Source organism: Anser anser (genome assembly GCF_964211835.1).
Source record: "Anser anser genome assembly, chromosome: 18".
Classification (NCBI taxonomy): Eukaryota; Metazoa; Chordata; class Aves; order Anseriformes; family Anatidae; genus Anser; species Anser anser.
Genome location: NC_139739.1, coordinates 12833415 through 12856875, shown reverse-complemented (window position 1 = coordinate 12856875; position 23461 = coordinate 12833415). Strand labels below are relative to the sequence as shown.

General features: G+C 45.2%; 1 protein-coding gene across 20 annotated transcripts in view; it reads left to right on the top strand.

The window, feature by feature from the left end:
* TBX3 (T-box transcription factor 3) overlaps positions 1-23461 on the top strand; it is a 273513-nt gene that overhangs the window by 47831 nt on the left and 202221 nt on the right. For 12 of the 20 annotated variants that reach the window (XM_083804575.1, XM_083804571.1, XM_083804580.1 and 9 more), the window contains 2 exons: positions 1337-1544; positions 2168-2233. The exons of 2 other annotated variants lie outside the window; for them this stretch is intronic. The gene's annotated coding sequence lies outside the window, so the exon portion shown is untranslated. Of the gene's footprint in view, positions 1-1336; positions 1545-2167; positions 2234-21919; positions 22211-23461 lie in introns of all 20 variants that reach the window. 6 more of the 20 variants (XM_083804574.1, XM_083804567.1, XM_083804585.1 and 3 more) reach the window with 3 other exon arrangements.

Genomic DNA, 23461 nt, shown 5'->3' with positions numbered 1-23461 from the left:
AAAGTTTCTTTCTCAAGAAAAGTGATGTGGGCTTAGAGAGGCAAAGCTCCTTCCTGTGGGGAGCTGGAAGAGAGTGACTCAGCTGCTTCTTGCTCATACGTTTTGGCAAGGAAGCCCAGGACTGCTGTAAGAGGAGAAATTTCCATGCTCCGGCACTACGGAGACTTGCCCTGGCACAGCTGCTGTAGGTGGCAGTGCTGTTGATTTGGACGGCATCAAGAGAGCATCCTGAGAGCAACAGGCAGCCAGGAGTGCTGGCACGGCAATAAAGAAGTCCAGCGTGAAGGAGCTTGGCTGCCACTTGTGGGTAGCTGTGACCTGCTCCCTGGGATCCACTGTTCTCTTGATGCTTTGTCACCCCGTGTGCCTGTCTTCTTCTTGCTGTGAAAGACCAAGCTGAGGGACGGAGAGCTCTGACTCGCTTCCAGATAATCTTTGCAGGCCAGCTGGAAGCAGGAAGCAGTGGCCTGCTCCCTGAAGAGTGCCAGCGTGGTTTGGCAGCCCTCACAGCAGCAGACAGCTGGCTTTAAAATGTTCGCACCTAAAAGCTCCTGTGCTTCATCCGGCCGCACTCCTGGAACATTTTCCAGTCGCTCCATCCAAAATGTTGCCTTTCCTCTTCCTTACAAGTCTCATATCTAGCAACACACCCTGTGCTGCTCAGACCTGTTGGTTACCTTATTCCCAGGATCTGGAGTTTCAGTCTGGTCAGCTGCGATCAAGACTCTGGGCAGGGGCTGCATTACTTCTCTGACAGTCCTGGGCTCTCACCCTTAGCTAATTACTTTGATCCTTTACACTTTGTAAAAATTCTTACAACGCAAACTAAGTCCCCCCTGGCTTTAACCTTGCGACCTAACTGGCCCTTGTAAAAGGGAGGGAGAAAACACACAGTCATGCATGCACAAGCACACACACGCACACACACTCACGAATATGCCTATATACACATCCCCACAAACTGCCTAAAGCCTGTTCCTTTAATAGTTTCCTCCCAGGACTCCCACAAAAAGGCAAATAAAACTCCTTTTACAAGATAGCAGGGCAGCATGAAGGATCAACTTCACCAACAACAACTTCTTTCTTCAGTTCATTTGTTTTTAACATACTTTTCCTCCAGATTTTGATCCTCTAAGTGCCTCTCCCTCCTCTTTCTTTCCCTTTTGAGGCTTCCATCGTTGTTCCCTTTGCCTGCCCTGCTGCCAGCAACTTAATGACTAAAACAAGCAGTGTATTTTTTCAGGATCTGCTTGTTCACAGGGAATAGCATGTGTATGAACACACACTTTTAAATTCTCCTTCCGTGACTAAGGAATGTTTCTTTTTTTCTTCATAGGAGCCAGCTAACAAAAGAAATTCTGAGGAGAGGGAAAAGCATTGTAGCTATGAAGAGCAATTAAACAGACCAGGGATCTTCAGCCTGCGAGGTAGCTGAGGAGAGATCCAGTAGAGGTGTATAAAATTATGAGTGGCCTGGAAAAATGAATTGATTGCTACTCTTTTACTTCAGTTACCAGAAAAAGCAGATTCAGAAGAAACCAAAGGTAACAGTTCTTCATACAGTGTGCATGTCCCTTTCCCCTATACCAGAGCTGGGAGAACCATTTTAGAGAATGTTAACTTGGTGAACAGCATAAAGAAATTTAAGTTTCTATATGGTTTAGATTAAGCATGGGAAAACAAATTTGTTTCTTGCTCCTTTACTGGCTGACTAGCATTTATGAAACTTACACACACTTAATAATCTTGAGACTTCTTTCTCTCTGACATACTTGGTTAAGAATGCTCAATATTGTCTAAAGTTACTGTAAACCAAAAAGTAGTGACAGATGCCTACACATCATGATTCACAAGCCTTGTTTCTTTAGGGAAACACAGAAAAAATAAAAACCTTCATTTGCCAATAAAACCCACATTTGGATCCCTTTACCATTTCCTCAGTTAAGCCAAAACCAAATTGTTTGAAAGCTTTTAGGCTTTCATTTATTTCTCCCTTCTTTCTAGTATTTTCTGTTTCCCATGCCTGAACTAGAACTGGTAAAGAAAGGAAGGAGTTTGGAAAGAAAATCCTGTACAGTCTGTTGTTCTTAGTAGATCACTTGGATGTGATAATCAAAGAAATCTCTAGACTTAGATGATGCCAAGGATGTCATCTGATGTTTTTCAGGAGCCATGAGATGGATTCTGAAGATTTTGTCTCGAGGGGAAAAGTGCCCTACCCTTTCGCTGAAAGGTCTGCATTAGGTTGTGCTGTTTGATTTTACTTTACATTAAGATCTTGGATCTGAGGCTTAAGCCAGTGAGAAAGAAGCTTCCACAGCATTGCTGCAAGATGACTGTGCCTATACAATAACTGCACATAAAGGTGCTCTATTTGTACTTTAATGAGAAAAATCCCAAATAGGCAAATCCATTTGACAGTTCCATTCCTGAGGAAAAAAATGCCTCTTCCAGAGCAGCTTGGGGTTGCCATGTAGTATGTCCTTCTAACGCACGGGACCTGCAGGATGCTATAGCAGAGAACAGACTTCTGCCAATTTGCTGTAGAAATCAGTCAAATTTTCTATTCTTAAATCTAAGCCAGAAATCTGACGTATTATTTAAAGTAGAATCATCTGTTCTACAGGTTAAGGTATTAGGAGAACAGAGAAGATCAGATTATATTAAGAAAGTCCTGCAGTGTGGAAGGATTTTGGAGATCAAATGTAGACATTTCTTGAGAGGTTTGTCTTTAGAAGACCTAGACTAAGTCCATCCTCTACAATCATGTAGGGCAGGGATTCAAAACTATGTCTCCTGGTGCGATTTAGTGCCCTACAGTTCAACTCTGGAGTGAATTATTTCTTTTTCTTTTTTCACATGGGATAAGGATGGAACATGGATAGGATAAATCCTAGCTTGTTCTGCCCACTGATTGTCCCTAAGATGCACCGCACAGGACAGTCACAGTGTCTAGTTAAGACCTGTGAAAGTCAGTTTAGCAGATAGTGACAGAATTAGGAAATGTGTGTGTTTGAAGCACAAGTGGATTCTGCCAGTTGCTTGGGCATCAAGGCTTTAGGATCAACACTGTGACCAAGAGACAGCCTACCGACTATGAAGAATAAAGGGGAAATCTTGCTAGGATTTTCATACACGCCTCTCTTTACCTTTGAAGATGATAGTTGTTGAGACAGAGAGCTCTTTGGCCCAGGTTCTCAATTTTTTTGACCTTGTTTATGTAGCACCTAGCACAAGAGTGCCCTTACTACTTGCTTAGGATTCTTTGGGATTCTTGTATTATACTTTGGAAACACTCTGAGAAAGAGCTATTCATGTAATAGAAATACCAAAAGGAACCTTCCCAGCACCCCTTCCCCTGTGAGAGATCCTTTGTGGTTTCTCTCATACCCTCAAGGCTTGTGAGCGTGATTTTATCCCATGCCAAGTGACACTTGAATTTCCCAGTGCTGAGGTTTTTCTCCATTTTTGTCTAGGTCAACTTCCCACATGTGTGAGTCTGAGTGGAGCCATTTCAAGGCTCAGTCTCCATAGGGTGCTAACCATGCCAAAGCTCTGACCACATCCAAATTCTAGTAGAGGGCTTGGAGATGGCCTCTCTTTCCCCCAAGTTGCCTGCTTGTACTAAATACTGGGGCAGCTCTCTAAAATACTGAAGGAACAAAGCATGCAAGGCAGTAAAATGAGGCAATTAAACCTATAAAACCAGGGTTTACAAGGAAATTTATAGTGTCAGAGGCTTTTTATAGCTTTTTTAGATTAGTTTAAATAAAAAAGGGGGAGAGAGAAAAAGACAGAGAGAGAGAGAGAGGACCTGAAACTTGAGGAGACTTGAAAGTTCAGAGAAAGGCTTTTAGGAAACACAGAGGGGTAATAATTAGAGGCACATTTTCCATTTCACTGTCTTTGCAAATTGAAATTAAAGAAGGAGAAAAAAAAGCAAGCACAAAATAACTGGCAGTTTACATTGCTCCCACTTCCTGCTATTCCCATTTGATTTTTCTGTTGCTGTTCTTTTGTTTTCTGGTCAGGTGAAAAGATCTTTTCACCTGGGCAAAGGAACTAAAGTGAAAGTGATCTCAGGTAAAGCAAAATGGTATTTGGCTGTTTTTTCCCCTTCTCTGCTAGGCCTATACTTGCTTGGTTTTATAGTGCACTGTGTGCCTTGCAGCTCTAGGAGCTTGTATTCAAGAGCTAAAATGGAGCCAGCACCTGATTAAGGCAGATTTGGTCAGGTAAGACAATAGGCCCTGTGTTTTAAAGAGTATGCCACATTTCACAGCTTCTCCTGCTTCCTTTTCCACTGCAGTGCACAATGTGTGTGTGAGTACAAACACACACACATCAGCTTGTGCCCAGTTAGACCCATTCTTGGCTTTAGTCTGCTTCTACCTGGAATGAATGAAAGCTGATCAAGATCTTTCAAATCCCACGTCCTTCTCTATCTTCCAAGTAGATTCGTAAAAAGGCCAAAGTCTGCTGCTCTGCTAATTGTCTTGCTGTTGTAGTGTTGTTTTGTAATTTTGGTCTTTTTAGAAATGTCCCCAAAATCTGTGCTCTGTGATGGTATGGACAACAGTCTCACCTTAAACACATGGGTACCTCATTCTAGTGTGAAGGGGAAATGTCCACTGGCAACATCTTTGTCATCATTATGCTATCTGCGTTTATGCCATCCGTAAAATTACTTTCTGGGGTGTTTCCAAGATACTGCCTGCTGCAGCTCTGTTAGAGAGCTGAGTGCTGTCTTCATGAAACACATTGCTTCATACCCTCTCTTTACCTCATTTTCTTTCCCAGATAGAGTATGCTGTGATTAGTGTAGTAGAGTATAAATTCTGTTTGGTTGCTAACTGTGCAATCAGTAAATTACTAATTAACCATAGCAATTCATCATCCTTCTGCTGTGTAGATTTGTAGAGAAACCTACCATTTCTCTAAGGCAATAAAAATAAACTTACAGAAAGATAGAAAACAGCAACCTGCACTTCAGGTCAGTTTAAACTGCTTATGTGGGAACATTTGGCTAATGGGGATGGTGCCACAGGAGACGTGTTCTGCCACAGGAGAAGCATTTCACCACCCTTGAGTTCTTCAGAGGAAAGGAAGGTTGTTCTTTATAATCTTTGGCTAATTGAAGTTGATGCATTCATTGTAACAGATACATTGATAATTGGAATATCTATGGAACACAGTGATTGGTTACTAGCTGAGTAACACAAGTGTTTTCAAGCGAAGTCATTTTTTTCAGGTGTTACCTTTTGGTGTTCACAGTTCCTGTTGTGGTATCATGATACTATTTTGGTTTCTTTGCCCACCTGTCTTAAGCAGTCTAAGCAGCAGAGGGAAAGTTGCTATTCCGTTCAGGTTTTGGGGGCATTTGTGTTAAAACTGGTGAAATATGTGGCATTTCATTAACATCTTTACACACTGCAAAACAGGTACTATTTGGGGGGATGCAGGGTGAAGTGCTCTGGTTTTTTGTTGGTGGTGGTTTTTGTAGGAGTTGTTTTTTTACCACCCACCCTTTTGTTTTCTGCAACAACAGCCACAGAAACTGGAGTTTAAAAAAAAAAAACAGATCAGGATATCAACATGCTAAAAAAGCCCCTGTTGTAATTTGCCAATGTCTAAGAAATACCAAGAAAAAATAAGCTGCAGTGTTGGAAACAGGTGGGGTCCCTTGTAGAGAAGAGAGGGTATAGGCAATTGCAGCTCCAAGGAGTCATTCCAGCCAACTTGCAAAAGGTCTGGGCACTTCTGAACTGTATCTGCACACAACTTCCCATCCTAAAGAAGGTGAAAAGAGGAACACAGTGAGACAAAATTACCTGTTTCTGATCACATTTACGGTGGGCTAATTATTTTTGTCAGAGACGTTGTCATTTTACAGTGAGATTAGGATCAAGCCCAATATATTGAAGCTTAGCTTTAGTTTTTAAAGTCTGCAAATGTATGCTATTGCAGGCACATGATAAATAGTTCTGAAATCAATATGGAAAGCTATTAAAAATGTGGTTTTGTCTCCATGTCTAGTATGGTACATTAAGATGCATGTATCATTCTACATTCTTCCCTTCTCTCTATATATATGTGTGTGTATGGGTGGAAATTTTGAAAGTACTCAACATTGGTCAAGCTGTCCCCAATGGAAAATATAACATTGACCTCAAATAGCATCACATTTTAGGTCAATGATGAGTGATTTTTAAAATACTACCCTTAAGTATATATTTAAAGAGGAATTGCTAGAGTGAGACTAAGTTCCCTGATCCTAAAGTTCTGTCTGAGAAATGGTGATGAGAGGGAGAAAAAGGTAGATAGAGCCCCCTGTTTCATTCGTCCCAGATCGGTACTGCTTTGGCATTTCTATTGTGATTTCCCACCAGGGACTTTTTGTAATCTGAAGACCTGTTCAAGCAGGAAAGTGAGCTGGCAATGACTATTTTACGTCTTTCATGTTACTGAATGCATCAAGAAACGAGTAGCTGGCTGCACCAAGCTCTCAAAATAACAGGGAAAAAAATCTTCACATTGGCTAGCTGCTAAAGACAACTTTTGGTAAGCACTGAAATCAAACAAACAACTTTCATGAGTGAGCAGATCCATCTGCTATCACTAATCTTATAGATTGTTCTGTTCTCTGATACTTCAGTATTTTAAATAACATCTAATGGGCCAGAACGTACGAAGCAATCAATGTTTTTCAACCTCCACAGTCGTCAGCTGCAGGTATATGCTATCCTAGCACAGTAGGCTTGGAGCCAGAGCCTTGGCTCATTTAAATCAATGTCAGGAGTTTACAATAGGCTCAGAACGTGGCCCCATACCCTCCTAAGAGAAAAGAAAATTCTTGGCCAGCAAATAGTCTTGGCCTGTTCTAAAAAAGGTGCTTCATTGATACCACCGGGAGGCAGAGCCACAAGACAAACATCGTTACACTACTTCAACGGTTAGATGTGAGATTGCTCTGACTCCTTAAAACCTGAGCCCACTCACTCTGGAGTTCATCAGACCTTAGGAGAAAGGTGACTCCGCTCCGTTTAACAGAACAAAAAGGAACTAGCAAAGAAAATGAAGCCTATACTTCATCCGTGCTCATTCTTCTCTTTATACTCTGTAGCATCCAGATTGGGACCGATGGGCTGCAGGGTTCAGAGCCCCGTGTGCTGAGCCATGCGGTCCCACAGGCAGCATCGATCTCGAGTAGCTCTGCCAACCCGCGGCCGCGTACCTGGCTGTGCCGAGTGCCTGGCAGTCTGTCGCTCCCGGCCGCGGTGGCAGCTGCAGCTGTTACCAATCTTGGCTTCAGACTCGTGGTGGCCAGGAGAGTACGTGGTTGGCCTGAGAGCCTGACGGTCTGTCTCTGCCTCTCTCTCTTTCATTTTGTTGGCTCCATATATTATATCAAATATCTTTAAAAAGCACAATTTGAATGATGGAGCTTATAATTCCATCTCGGGAGTTCTGATGACTCGAGCTTGGTTCTTGTGGTTTATGATGTCACCGGGACCCATCGATGGAGTCGTAGCCCCATAATTCACCATTGCCCTGTTATTTATTCTGTGCAATAAATGGCTGCAGTTTAATCACCAGAGTAAATTGCTGAAGCATCTTTGTGGAAACTATAATGTTACTGTAGCAGTATCTATGACAACAGGGATTCAGTAGTGGTGGCTAATGCAGACAGACCAGGAGCGCTGTTAGCCCCGTGCATGCAGCAAGCAAGGCGTGTGTACCGGCCTCAGGGGGATGAGAACCTGAGGGCCAGATCTGGATGTACCGTAAGAGGAGAAAAATCCATTAACTGCTGGACAGGTACATGACTGGATATTGTGTGGAGTGTGTGAAATTAGGATGTGGATCTAGACTTCACCCACTTTTACAGAAATGTGGCTGTGATTTATGCAAAAAGATTTTCTGGAAAAACACGTGACTTCTTTGTAGAGATGTTAAGCAAAAATGTCTTCTGCATTTATTTGTTGTTTCCTTTTCCAGTTCAGGTAGGAAAAACCACACCTGTGGATACTTGAAACAAATGACTCAGAACTTCCTACACCTAAGGTTTGAATTTAGTTGTACAATGGGCAGGAGAAGCAGATGTCTTATTTTAGCTGAACTGTCTCAACTCTTCTTGCCTCTTGCCTCCTTGAAAGGCCTCATAGGAGCTAGAGTTTTAGTCTTGCTGGGGCATAATATTCCTTAAGCTGAAAACAAGACACATCTTTCTTTTTGGCAAAATACGTTTTGCCAAACTATTTAATGTCATCCAAAAATGTTTAGTGGCTGTGGATATGCAGTTGGCATTTTAGTTAGTGTATGTCTGTGATGCAGTTGTCATAATAGAACATTATATTATTTTTATTATTTGTTGTTTCTTACTGAAGTCATATTTATGACTTCAAAGATTTTACTTTCCAAATCTTAAGTTTCTATTCAAGCCCCAGATTTTCTGGGTTCTCTTCTTTTTCTTTTTTTCAAAAAAAAAATAATCATGTAAGCTATAGACTTTTCATCTCTCTTTCCATCTCCCCCTGCTCTTTTACTCCTCCACACTTTCCCAATTTCTATTTTCATTATTTTTCTCTTTGGGAAAGAAACAAGGAGGAAAAGCATTCTCTGTTCATCCTCTTTCAATACCCAGTGAATGCTTGCAATGCTCAGCTCTTCTTTTCTCGTTTCCCTCCCTGAGCAGCCCTAAAGAAGTATTGCGGCGTGTGGTGTCAGTGCCCTGAGTCTGCTGCTTATGGTCAATGTCATTTTACAATGTAACTTTTTTTTTTAACTAGGGGTTTATTATTTTCTACAAGGATCCATTGTTTTAAGCCACGCAATCAACATGTGTTTCTTGAGATATCACTTACCTTTCAAACAAGTAGCAGTTGAGTTTCGGTCGTCAGACTTGGCTGTCTCTGGATTCATACAGTTATTCTGTTCTGGTAACCTGATCCAGCACAACAGGGTAAGAACAGAAAGAAAAGCCTTAATTTATGGAGGGTCTCAGTTCTAACCATGTAGTTGCTTAGACTTTGTCTTTATCATGAATCATTTTTAATGACAGTTTAAGAGAAAAGAGTTGAAAAGCAAATCTTACCTTTTTCATCACTGACAGCTTTTCATAACTTTAATCAGAACTTTTTCTGGCAGAGCTTTGTACGATGGGTATTATGCAAATAAATGGCTAAACTGAAGGGCTGTCCAGCAGCAGAGCAAAGAGCCTCTTCTTTCCTAGCACAGGATACATCTTTACAGCAGGGATTTCAGAGCTATCTTTAAGCAGTTTTTCTATTTGTGGATTCCTAAAAGTTGTCCAAGGAGCCCCTCACAGGACACTTGCATTTCTTGGTCACCTTTTGCAGGGGTCATAGAAGTTCTCCAGGAGCCTCCCTTGTCTGTGTGGACCAAAGGGTGAGGAACATAAAGGTTGCTGGCCAAAGCCCTCATGGACTTTAATGCAGGCAGAGCATTGCTCCTTCCTCCGGTGTGCCGGTATCTGGAGAGTCGGTGGGTTTGTGGGTCTCAGGTTGGTCTTTTTCTTCTTTTGTGTTCGTGGCCTGTCAGATCTTTGAGTTGCCACATTCTCAGTGTTTGTACTTGCTGTGGGAAGACCCTTTGTCAGGCAGAATATTTTCAGTGCTGCTGTGAAACCAAAAAAATACATTTCTTGAACCCTAAGGGAGCAGCGAGAGGCCCTACAAAGCGTGCTTCCCATGTCACCGTGGACTTCACTTGGCTTCAGTTTTTCTTGTGTTTCCTTCGTGACCTCCAACTTTTTCTGGTTTGGAGACAAGTTTCCATCTAGGTTGACTACATACCATGTTCTTTCTGACAGATGTTGACAAATTCAGTTTGATTTTACCCCGCAGCTCTTTCTAGACTTAATTTTGTCATTGTGGAAGGTCGTCAAAAGGGTAGTGCTATTTAAAGGCCGAACTGTGTCACATTTACTCATGGGGCCAGTACTCGCCTCCTTGAAGACGTCCATTCATCTACATGGAATTACACATGGAGTAAATGGCATCTGTTGTAAGCAAAGGCTCAGGAGCCTGCCGTACTCATCTCAGGGGGACTACTTGGGGAGTAGAAGTCAAGTCCTTGTCCACGCCATTGATTTTACAGCCCCTCTTGTTACAAGGTGGCTTTCTGGCCCCCTCTAGTGACTGGCCACATAGAGGTTTATGAGTGAGACACCGCCTTTCAGCGAACGAAGCAGCCATTTTCACTCCAGCAACATATGGCTTAAAATTTAGAAGTGCTATTTAAAATCCTGACCTACTGAGTTTGTTCCCATTGCTCGCAACCTGCTCAGGAGCACCATGTAACTGACTTGCTGGGACTTCCTACAGTCAGAAACTGTTCATAGTGATTGAGGGTGGAACAGTCCATACTGATCTTAATGTGGTGGCATGGCCCCAGTTATGCTCCCATAAGCCCAGAGGTTCATGTCCTTTAAGGGAAGCTTGGTGGTTTTGGTGTTACAGCTGTATTACCCAAAGAAACAGCCATGAATTGAAGGGGGTATCAAGAAGGACCATCTGCTGTTGAGTTACAATGAAACGTGGAGTGAGAGTGAGTTGACTTTGAAAAGGCATTTTCAGAAGCTTTTTTCTTCTTCTTGTACTACTGGAGCTGCAAAACGGGATCTTATTTTAAATATGAGTCTGAAATTTTATCCTACTTTATCGGCTGTGGGTACTTAAGAGGCAGATATTTATCACATGCCTATTTCCTTGGGAGAGTGTGCAAGCAATTTTTGTAACAGGTTTTCTACTACTTGGCTAATGGGGAACAGTTCAAATTATTTATTCCAAGAAGCTGGAGCAAGGTTGACAGCCTGAGGGTACACCTAAAAGCACCATAGCGCTTTTGGCTTTAGATGTTCTGAGCCCCTTTAGAAACAACTGCCTTGATCTTTTAGTGCCCTGGTAAATCATTTATTCTGGTCACCTACTTACGAGTCTCCCCTCACACGTCCTATCAGATGAAATGAGCTCGATAGACAGCTCCCTGGCTTGTGTACATAGCTTGCTGCTCATAACCCAGTGGATGAACTGCAACAACCCAGAAGTTCAGAAGAGCTCCCGGGGCTGCCTGGTAACCTTCCTCGGTCAGGGGCCGCCTTAGTCAAATCAGAGCTGAAATTCAAATTCCTCTGACAAACGGGGTGGCTGGAGCTGAAGGTTTTGGAAGGGGTTTTTCCCTCTCACATTACCGTGTGTCGCAGGCTGCGGCAGGATGTGTGCTGTTGAACGCGCTGCGATCCCCTGTGCTTCTCCCTCCTCCCGCAGTGTGCCTTTCTGCTCCTCGGCAGTCTGTTTCAATTCTCCTTCACCTCAGCCTGACCAGGGTCCCCCAGGTTACCCAGTGATTCATCTCTCTGGAATTTGGGAGTGCTGCTTCTCTGCTCCTACCCAGGCTGGCAAGAGGGTTATTAAAGCATTAGAGATTAACCAGCACCTCCTTTGGTGAATATTTAGGCTGAGAGCACTTGATGCCACACATCATTTTACACATGTATTCTGACACCACGCTTTAATACCACACCTCACGTTTCTCTTTAAGCATGGTTTTTAACAACTTTTCCAACTGCGATCGTACTAGAGCATCCCTGACACTGGTAACATGCATGAGGTTTGATTTCAAGTGGATGCGTGTTTGGATTGTCCTGTTTCTATTTCTGAAGTCCTCCCAAGGAAGCTCGCTTGCTCTTCTCACCCCATCGCCTCCGATGGGACCGAGTCATTGCATTCAGAGTGCACACAGTGACACCTCCGAGAGACTTGGGCTGTTCTCTTGTCTCACTTCTGCTCTCTCCCAGGCTGGATGCACGCCCTGGAGGTATGTGGTTTGTCTCAAGATATAAAACTTCCCTCCTCAGAAACTACATTACTTCAACAAGCCACAACGGTCTGGCAAGAGGGAGAAGGATGCTCTGTTAGTGCAGCTTTCCACAGAGATCTTTTCTGTAAACTCCGTGCAGCCAGAAACATGCTCTCACTCTCCTGAGCTCACGTGCGTGCACATACACACATTCCCTCATGCAGCAATTTCAGTGATGTTAAAGTACACGGACACACTTGCTTACACATGCACAAATACTTTGTTGTATTCGTGCATAAATACAGGCAGAAATTCTCTTATCTGTGCACACAATCACACTCATGGAAACCCCAACCACCAGCATGTGCTGCTCTGCACGTTAATGCCACCAGTACACACGCTCCCCCTCTCTCGCAATCATGCGTGCGAGGATGCAAGCACATTTATGCGCCTTGCAAAGAAGCTGCAGAATTCGGAGGGAGGGATGAATAAATCAGGTCTGAAGGGACCTCTTAAGATTTAGTCCAACCTCCTCATCCAAACAGGCTCAGAGCTTTGTCAGATGTTTAAAAAACCTCCTGGGTTAGAGTTTTGATAATGCGATTTTCTGTCCTTATATCCAGGTAAAACCTTCACTCCTTCAATTTATGACTTTCATTATGATATTAATTTATGTCTTTTGCTTCCCTGCCACACACACAAGCAAAGAGCCTGCATCTGTCTTCTCAATAACATCGTAGGTATCAGAAGACTCTTATTAGGAGTCCCCTAAGTCTTCTGCAGCTTGGACAAACTCACTCCCCTCAACTTCTCTTTATAGAGCCGATGCTCCAGCCCCCTCACCATCTTGGTGGCTGTCTGCTCATCAGCGTCTTCCTTCTATTTGTGGACCCACAGCTGGATACAGAGATATTTACAGAGGAATAGTCATTTCCCTTGACCTACTGGCTGTGCTCCTGTTACAGTACAAGATGCTGTTAGCTTTCGTTGCTGCCAGGTGCCTGTCAGCTGAGTATCCATGTGCTCTTGGCTGGAATTGGACTGATAACAGAATAGTAAATATGAAAGCCAAACAGTGTGCTTAGCTTCTTAGCAGTCTGTGCTAAAATCTAATGGATCTGAGACCTCAAAGAGTTCCATGACCCTCTTCAGGAGATCACAGTTCTTGATCTAGCTAGGGGAGAAGAGGGTGGATAAGATGACCTACAAGATCTATTCCATAACGGCATGATCATGACCTTCCATGCTCTTCTTTCTGGCCTTGATGATCCACTAAACATTTTACCTTCCTCTTGTTTGGAGGGAATCAGCCATTTGAAATCTCCTCTTCCAGTCCTGTCCTTGTGGTGGCCGGTATCTGCACTGGCCACAAGGCCCCGTCCAAGTCCCATTTTTCAGAAGGAATATGGGAGGGACATCCATGATCACTGGCTCTGCTGAACAGCACTAGGACAACCGATGGGCTCACAGTGTTCTTACAGTACCAGTGTTTCTGCACTGACACAGCCTCCAGTGCAGGAAATAGCTATGCACCGAGAGGTGGCTCAGTTTGATTCATCCACATCACCTACAAATCATAGGTTTAAAACCTTGCAGTACTTAATGCAGGGAAGAACTTCAGACTCTGCAGAGACTCCTACCTATCTATTATCCTGTAAGGCATCCACTGAAGGGAAAGGGGTATTTTTTTAGCTTCTTTTCAGACCCCAGTTAGGAGAATCCCTGTTGACATTTTTCAGCTTCATGCAGAGAGGAATGCTGAACAGAAGCACTCAGGTGAGTGGGAATATGAAATAAACAACTGCAAAATTTCATTTTAACAAAAAAATCCAAGGAAACTGACTTTTTTAAAGCTTTTTCACATTTTTGCAGTCAGAGGTCAAATTCTGCAAATGCTGGGTGTTTACCCCAATCTGGATAAGACAAAGCTGTGGTGGCTAACTTGTTAGGCTAAAAATTCACCCAACATCATGTTCTGTTCTGTTTCTGATGATGATTTCATGCAGCACTAACTGGTAAACTGAGAGCACCTGCAAGGTGGACATTAGTGATGTGCCTTTGTGACTGTCACATTCAGTTTGGCTTCAAGCTGGGAGGAAGTCTGGAGCAGGGGGTAGGTTTTGGTGTTTCTGAGGGGGATTCTTTCTCATTTTTCAGATGGGGATCAGGATAGTGGCTGGAGACCAGGCCACTCCTCTTAGCCAGCTATTCCTGATTCTTTTTCTTTGGCCATGAGTCAGCCTGCTTGGGCGATGAGCTTCCCCTGGGACTCTTCAGTGCTGCTGAAGAAGCTCAAGGTTTAAGGCTTTCGTCTGCACCACAAGCATGTAAAGCACAGGAATGCTGTCGCCACGTATAAGGTGCGCACAGCAGGCTGAAGTGGCTTTGAAGTGGCCACCAGTGTGTAAGAGTACATGGAATATTGGTGGTTAACCAGGGGTTCAGGGAACAGTGACCTCTGAAAGCTTTCAGACATGAATGTGTGTGGATGTGTATTTATATACAACTTTTTTTTTTAGCTACCTGTGGCGCAGCGTAAGGGAGGCTCAGCTCTGGTTCCAATGATTTGCTCGAGTGCCGCATTCATTGGAATGGTATAAGATTGATAACATCTTAACTACAAATAGTGGTTGACCTCTTTTAAGTGTTTCCCCATACGTTTGCTTTTAAGACCTTAGTAATGATAATGTGTGGGGATTCTTCAAATATACAAGAATGGGAACGTGTATCTGTATGTTCATGTGTGCACACGTCTGAGAACGTCCATATGCATTTCAAGATGGGTTTCTTATTTGGTGTGTGCATCCTTCCACTCAGCCAGTTCTGCGTGGATGTTCAGGGTGTGTGTTGCAGGCTGTGGTTATGCATGTCTGGATGTGCTTTTATTATCGCCCAGCAGCTGCAGGTTTGTCCAGACTTTGTGCATGCACGTTTTAGGACAGAGTGAGCATTGGTTGGTTCAGGAAGGGACGCGTGCTTTACACCCAGGGGCCAAATCCTGACTTTGCAGGTGAAGCTAAAAGTGTCAGCAGCGCAGTTCCTAGTTAGCATATTGCCTCTGACTGACAGCTGGGATGTTGGGGGATGACTTTGGTTGGCCTAGCTCTCATTTGCTCTGAAAAAGAGCAGCTGATGCCCTTGACTGGCAAGTGACGCCTAGCACAGCCTGACTGATCGTGGCCACAGGCCTGGTCACTCATCTCAGCCAACCCTCCTGATTTTGTTCCTGGCCATTATCAATCAGACTGCTCGAGAGATGAGCCCCTTCATGAAATTTGTATTGCTGCTCTGTAGAGACCTGAAGGTTTAAGTCTGCCATCTGTCTCGGATAAAGCATGGAGCGCAGCGTGCGCTGTAATCCGGAGGACGTCTGCAGGTTCACGTGGCGCCGCGTTTGTGTATGTGCATCCGAGTGTACACTGAGGGTGGTTTTATGCTTATCCTGTGTGTTGGGGTGGGTGTGCAGCTAGGAGGGCTGAGGCTGCGAGCGTGTTTGTGGCGGTGCCTCTGTGGATGCACGAGTGTTAGTTCGGAGCTGGCTGGGGAGGAGGCAGCGTGCACGCAGTGCCGCGGAGGTGGGTGTTATTCTCACATCCTTGCTAGCAGCAAACAATGTCACGTCTCTACCTGGCCTGCAACATGACACACGCTGTAAAAGCAGCAGCACCAACAAGCTCCAGAGCCACAGGAGAAGGCAGAGCTGCTCTTTTTGATCATCAGTTAGGAAATCCTGCCAACCCCAGCAAAGCACGCCGGGATCAAAACCGGCTTTTGGATTGGGACTCAGAGAGTGAAAGAGAAGCAGTAATTTGTTTACCATTGCCCTCAAGCCAGGAAATCCAAACCCTAAGCATTTACCAGGCCACAGCACATTCGAGTTGAAAGAGAGTGTCAGCGGAGTGCTCACACGTCCAGGCAGCGGCGCACACCCGCGCGCACAGGCACGCACGCGTGCACACGCGCAGGGAGAACATCAGGGGCAGAGAATTGTTCCAGCACCACTGCGGTTAAGATGCAGAGACAATCTCGAGTTTTCAGGCCATAGCTGTCAGGATGCTTTGGTATATTCATCACCCCCCACTCCGTGGTGATAAAAATTTACACAGCCAACGAAACGAAGATTAATTTCATGTGAAAAGCTGACAGAATGGCCCATGTCATTGCTTTATTTGTGCCAGCACTCAGTAACTCGGTGCAAGTTCCACTGAGGTGGCAGACACCCCGTCCCCTTGAGCCATCTCTTCTCCTCCCTAATGATGCCACCGTTTTGACAAAACCAAGCAACACAGCCGGTATGTGCGAATTTGGAATTAATTTTCTTCCAAAAGGTCAAGTATGTTAATGAGCTTTTGGCTGCCTGTGTTTTCTTTCTTGTGTTTTTCCCCTCTTAATGGGGAAGAGGGAAAAAATGGAAGGGGGAGAAATAATTGCAGAAATAAAAATGAAGAAAGGAGGAAAAGAAGGAAGCTGTGAACTTTGGACAAGACAGGATTCAGTGCAGATTTTCATGGGTTCTCCTCTTCCGGGGCTGAGGCAGACTAATTGTATCAGTGCAAGTCCGTGCAGTTTGCTTGGAGCTGTTGAGCGAGGCCGGGGATGTCACGGATAGCAGAGTTGGTGTAACCTGGCACAGAGGAGGTGAATTGCACCTCCTTTGCACTCAGGAATTGACGGCAGCCCTGCGTGTTGGCAGCTGCCTTCGTTTTCCATCACAGAAAGGCTGAGCCGTGCTCAGCGCGGGTCTGAGTGTGTGCTGGGGGTGCAGAGAGCAAAGGAAGGTGGAGGAGAGAAAGGGTTCAGGGGCTCAAGCTCTTGTGCCCATTAGTGAGAGGAAGCTGGGAAGAAAGCTCCAGTGCCCTGGGAGAATTGCCAGGGCCCGATAATTCATCTAGCTTAGAAATATGTCAAGTAGGCAGTTTAAAGAGAAATTGTCCCCAGCTCATGCAATTGGTATGAGCTGTTTGAAATAACCAACTGCCTCTCACCCCCGTGTTCCCAAAATTCCTGCCTTTATTCCTGCAAGTCAGACTTTGCCGCTTACCCAGTCATCCCGGTGTCAGGAGCTGGTTTGATTTCTCGAGGCGCTGGGTGATGATCACCATCAGTAAAGGTGGCAGAAAGAGGAGACGGTGTGTCAGGGCATGAGGAAATGAAGCTGCCCTCCTGCATTCTCTTCCTGGCTGTGTCACTCTCACCTGGATAGGACATGTAGGGTAGGATTCATCTCACCTGATTTCAGTATTAAAGTATTCAGACTGAACTAATTTTCTGTTTCCTTTCTTTTTAACAGAGAAAGGTGGGGAGGAACACGTATCCAATTCAAGATGAGAGAAATTCTATTCTGGCAATGAGTTTCTTTCTCCGTTAAATATAAAGTGAACTTAAACAATTAGCTTGGACTGAATCCCTACCTTTTCGAGGCTTAAAATTATGGGGTGTGACTTCCCCCTCGTTCTCTTGTCCCTGCTCCCATGCTGGCTCTCATTTCCATATACAGCCTAATTCTACAGGCAGGAGAAATTCAGCACTGCTCACAGAATTTGTATTGGTGGCATAGAATCGACGCCTTTCACTCCAGCTTGCCCAGCCTGGCTCCATGCTTATCCAGAGTTGTGGCAATACAGCTTTTGGCTGTGAGCTGGCCATTTCTGCCTAGCCTTGCTGGAGTAAGCCCAACATATGGGTTCTTGGGCATTGTCCAAACTGCCTGTGTTGACTTTGGAGAGTGCATGTTTTGCCATCCTGGCTACAGTGCAAGGAAAATTGATGTGCAGTGTAGCAGTGCCAGTGTCAGCTGTGACATATTTAAGGGTGACCTTAATTAGAATTTTTTTGTTGTTTTACACCCTACACAGCTGCTTCTGTTGTGTGGGTCCTTCTGCATGTATGATGCTCGCATGCTCACCGCATGAGTCACCCTGCAGCAGGGCTGCCTCAGACTCATGTCTGGGGCATGGATTTCAAAAGCACTCAAGTGACCAAACTTAATGATTTTCAGCTGACTTCTAGTATTGTCCTAAACATGGAATTCTTACCCATAAACCACAGTGCTGCCCACGCTCTCCCCCCTCTTTCCCAGGCTCCGTCGTGTGCATGGCGGCACGTTCTTCTCTGCTGACCCTGCTGCAAGGTAGAGTGCTCTGGCAGGCAGGTAGAGTGGGGAGCTGTGGGCAGGAGGATTCACCAGAGGAGTTTGGGGGCTCTCTTGCACGTGCTTGCACACATTGTCTCAAAACATACGTGGGCATTTGCACCTCTATGTATTCTTCCACTGTAGAAGCTGTTGTGTCGTTAAGCAGATATTCCTCCTTAGAGGTGGCTTCGTTTCTGTGATGGAAGGAAATGATTTGCTAAGCTCTGTTAAACTCCTTCATTACACCAGACAAAGTGGGAGAAAAAAGGTATTTAAAATATTTTGGTGACAAATTATATTTTGAGTGCTCAATTCCAGCAACAGAAAAATATGTGAAATGTAACCAAAGAGATTGCCTCATTCGTGGTCTTGGTAAAGTAGGACACCCCTGTTCCCTCTGTCCTATTGTTGCCTGTGATGTCAGAAGAAGACAAGATTTATAAGAACTTGAGTTCTTAGGGGAACTTCTCACCCAGTAGCTCCCTGGGGCTTTAGCTAAACTGTGGGATATTCGGCGTTTCCCAACTCTTGCGTTGAAGACTGTCTCCTCTCTTCCCAGCTGCGAGATGTGGCTGCGCACCATTTCTGTTTGCTCCCCTCCCACGCTCTGGTTTCCGTAGGAAGGAATCCTGGGCATGTGAGTCAGGGAGCTGTAGCGTGCTCTGGTCGTGTCACCAGTCTGAATGATTCAGGGCTGAGACCGCACGACACACCTACCCCGTGATTTGCATATAGCCCCTGGGACGCTCAAAGCCACATTTTCCCAACACGCCAAGTTCTTGAGAAAATGCAACCACTTGTTTTGGTGCATGAGTATAAACTTAACCCTTAAGAGCAGAAATCACATCTATGACCAGGTGCACCAGGGAAGGGGATCTGCTGCCCCCCTCCCCCCCCCCAGCAATTCCCATACGTGCAGATATCATCTGGGGAGCGTGGCGTCCGTTCTGGCTGTGTGCTGTGCTGTTTGCACCACGTTCTCTCAGCTTCTGTTTCTCTCTCTCCTTGTGCTTTTTCCCCCTGTGTGAGAGCACTGGCGCCTACGATGGAAGGTCGTCAGTGAGGTTACTCAACTGGCTCCAAGTATTAAGACTTCCTGCTCTGCTATGACGAGCTGCCAAGCCCCCGCTCCCCGCTGCTCACCACAGACCCGGTGTCTGCCTGTCTCCCTCCCTACCCTTCTCATCCGCCTCCCTACCAATTCAGAAAGCCAGGTGCCCATACAGCACACACAGCGGGAGGGGAGGCACCCAAGCTACTTCCAGATGCATTTGTGTGAGTGCTGAAAGCAGTTTGGCCCCTGGGTGATGTTGTCGATGTTGCTTATCGATGTGCGTGTCCGTGGGGCCAGCTGAGCCATCTCAGGGTGCGCAGGCGATGCCCCTCCGGAGTCTGCAGCAGGTTCCTGGGGGGTCTGGCCCAGCAGTGAGGCTTTTATTCCCATTGGGATAAGTCATCAGGTTTTTCAACATGATCCTGGCCTGGATAATGGGGAAGGGGTTTGTAAAAAGTAGCTAAGGAGAGCGTGGTTTCTGTCCGTAGGTGTGAATTGGCTGCACAAGGACCTGTGACTTCCTTACAAAATGCTGGGGGGGTACAGATTGAAAAGAGTTAAAACCCTCTACCCTAGCCGTGAACCTGGGGAAAGACAAGAACCCTCCTGTTGCAAATGAAGTGAAACGTCCCCAAAGGATGATGCAGCGATGGGTGAGCAGCTGTGGAGCAAGGGGAGAGAAGCAGCACCCTGGGGATTGCCTTTAAGTGTGGGGCTGCACCCAAAGGTACAGGAGATGGGGAGAACTTTATTTACAGGAATGGAGCATGCACCAGAAGAGAAGGAACAGGATCCTGGGAGAAGAGGAAGAGAGAAATATGGTGGGAAGGGGGGAAATGGGATGATTGATAGCTATTTTTGTAAAATCCACGGGTGGGGGGGATACTGCTCCAAAAAGCACCATAGAAAACAACCATGTCCGAGTGAAAATATAATTTTCTTTAGGAATAATAGACAAGCCCTACCTACTAATCGTTCAACAGGATGAGGAAAAACTGCTTGCTCCACCCTCGTAGGAGCCGAGGTGAGGTTAAAGCCACAGCTCCTTGGGAGAAGGCTCCAGCACTGCACACCCTGCTCTGGGCTCCAGTAGCGTAGTGGCACCCAGCCGTCTGCCTCCTGGCTCCCCTTCTGGGCAGCACGGGGGGCTCAGGTTTGCGAGGATCCTGCTCTCAAACCAGGGCAGAAGCAGCTGCTTTAGAGGAACTGATTTTAGTTCTGCAGCCGTGGCAGCATCCCTTTAACTCCGTCTCTGCTCACAACTCCCTTTCTTAAAGATCATGTCGGAGACTTCCTACTCCTGTGCCAGGCTGCTGGGAGCACCAGCCAGAAGCTCTTTGTCTTCTTCTGGGACCTCTAAGGCCGCAGTAAACACACCTTGAGTTCTTCGTGAACACCCCATCCGGGTTTGGCCCACTCTCTGCTAGGTTATGCTAAACTGAGACCACAGAGACCTCATTTCATTACTTCATTTGTGTAGGTGTAAAGTTATTTGAGTTCTCTGCAAACATGGGTATTCATTCATTTAGATTTGTTGATTTTCTGTAAGATGAGAGAGCCAGGGAGAAAGCCAAAGCCTCACTATTAAACATCCAAGTGTGCTTAAAAACAATAATTAAAAAACATAAATCTTAAATTAACTGATTTGTAATTATGGTTTGGGTGTTCATCTTTCAGGGTGCTGCCACCAGCACGTTAGCAGATTTTTGTTCTGGGGACTCGTAGCCAGACATCAACAATGAAAAGATGAGAAAAGCACTGAGGTAGGAGAGGGGTGCCAACAGTAAGCTCTGTTGTGTCACAGGAACTGGGGGTAGCTATTGCCTTATTTCACTGCACCATAACTTAGCTGCTCCTTTAGTTGTTAGGGCTGTCACTTTGTAGGGATGCATTGCTCTGGGTAAGGGGTAAAGTGAGGCAAATGGGATGGGAGAAGGTTATAGATGTGAACTACAGGGATGTCCTCACTTTTTCAGGGGGTAGAAAATCAGATGGAGTGTATTTGCTCTTGCGCTGTGGCCATGAGCAACAAAGGAAAAGAGCAGGGGATTTATCTAGCTACAGTCTAATATTCTTTTGGCTGCAGCAAAGGCTGCAGCACTTCCCGACTATCGGCTGGCGCTTTCACTCACACACATCTGTGATTGATGGGCAGAGAGTATAAACACCTCATTAGTGCTATAATTCACTGGTTAGGGCTCAGACTGTGCTGTGGGAGGGAGGAAAAAAGAGTTGAGAAAGTTTAATAAAGAAAAAAAAAATGGAAGAAGGAAAAGAACGGATGTAAAGGCCACACAAATCATTCCAGGGAGTTATCTGACCTGCTTTGAAAACTTTAATTGCTGATAATGGACAACCTGTTGGGTGGTATTTTATTAACACTAATAGATTTTTACGGGATATTTCTCACATTGCTCTCCCAGAGCCTGAGGAATACATTAAATATTAAAAGTTAATGCTCTTGGTTGCTGTTTCAAGGATGCCCTGCTGATAACGAGCTTTCCCGCAAGTTAGAAACCAGGAGAAGACATGAGCTGCTTTTGCCATTTACGGCCTCTGCAATAATAATGAGGAAAATACTTGAATCTTGTGTGCACCTTGCAGCTGAGGTTCTCAAAAGTCCATCCTAAATGCTATGTAATGAAAGTGCTCAGCCCAGAGATAGTGGGTGTACCTAATCTTCAGTCATGGCTGTGCAAGAGCTGAGTTCCCGAGTCCCACACTGAAATCAAATGTTTCTAAACCCCCGTGTGCTCCTTTACATTTCAGTTATTCAAAGCAGAGGCCTGAACCAACAACTCATACCTGTTTCTCAAGAGAGCTTGTCTGAAATGGATGCGCTATCATATTTTTCTTTAATATGCCTAATGGTTTTATAAAAGTGTTGCTTTCAGGCTGTTTTTTTGAAACAGAAATGACCCAGCTACCTGGAACAGAAACCTCAGAGTCTCAGGAAGCAGCTGCAGAAGCCTCTGAGAATGTGGGCAGCAAGGGGTTTTCTGGAAGGTACTCTCAGCATCCCCAAGTCCTACGCACAGCAGAGAACCCTCCAAGTATGGAGAAAAAGGCCAGTTCTGTACTGTAAAGACATGGATTCGAGCAGCCAAAGAAGGAGAAGAAATGAATGCCAACATACTTTCCCTCCAGCAAACTGAAGGGAAAGTAAATTTGAAGCTGAGTGTGAACAGTAACCAGCTCATGTGGTGAGTCAGAGTGAGGTCTTGCATTAGAACTGAAAAGTCGTCATACAGATTTCTGCTCGTGGGTGAAACCTGGCCTTCGTCTTTAGTGACTTCTTAGGACATACCAGCCCTGTCAGCAGTTATGGCCTGGACCTAGAAAGCAAACTTGTACTTGTTATGCCCTGCCTCAGTTAGTTGCCTGTGGTGGCCTGTCTCTTTTGTGTCGTGCCATCTTCACTTGTGGGAGCAATGGTCTTGTCTTTGGACCTCATTCTGACCACTGTTTGTGCAGCCACCTTCTTGTGCCAAACCAAGCTGGACTGCATGGCCACATCCATGCTCTCTGGAACAGCACGGGTACAATCTTGGTGAGTAACTCTGCTTTCCAAGCTAGTTTGGCTGGAGAGCAGCTTCCCAGGCTTTTTTTGTGCAGGCAGCCAGCTAAGATCTTACCAAGAGCCTGCTGAACGATTCCAGCTACCAGGTCTAACCATAGACAGTCTGCAAGAAGATGAATTTCTATACTTACTTTATCTGTTTGTAGTCACCCCGTTAATACTTTGGGCTGGATTGGCATTGCGTTTCAACTCTTCTCGCCGTTTTGCATTTCTGTACAAATAGTAAAAGCTATTGAAACTACCTACTCAACCTTGGCAGCCTTTCCCACCCTCTGTGCTCCAACGGGGCACTTTTCCTTCTGTACCCCATGCCTGATTCCTGTTGACGTTTGTCAGGTTAAACAAATGGTTGTGTTGCTTTGGAGTGGTGCAGACACGAACAGGGACTCCAGTTCAGTCTCCTCAGTGTGGCTTTAATGATCCAGATCTCATCTTGGCAACTTGAGCATGCACTGCTAGTGCTACAGTTTTCTAAGGAAGTGAGGACTGACCACAAAGACCAGTTTTCTTCTCATATATAAGCCTGGCTTGGGTCAGTAATGTGCATTGCAGGTTTCAGACTTGGCCAGGGAACACTTAACTAAGCCTGTCTTCACCAGAGAGCGTTCTCCTTCAAGGAGTGGACATAAACTAGTCTGTGTCAGTTCGTCTAGATGCCATGAGTTTTTCCCCAGAACAGTCCACAAGGAATTTCGCAGCTTAAGTATGAATATGTAGGTTGTTACTAAGCAGAAGCATTTTGTCTTACAATAAATGACATCACCGTGGCTGCAAGGTAGGTGTGAGTAAAACTTGGAACTTCAGTGTCTGGGAGGCCTTACCTTTCAAGTTGGACAGGCTGCTGAATCTGTGATGCAGGAGATGGGCAGGGCCT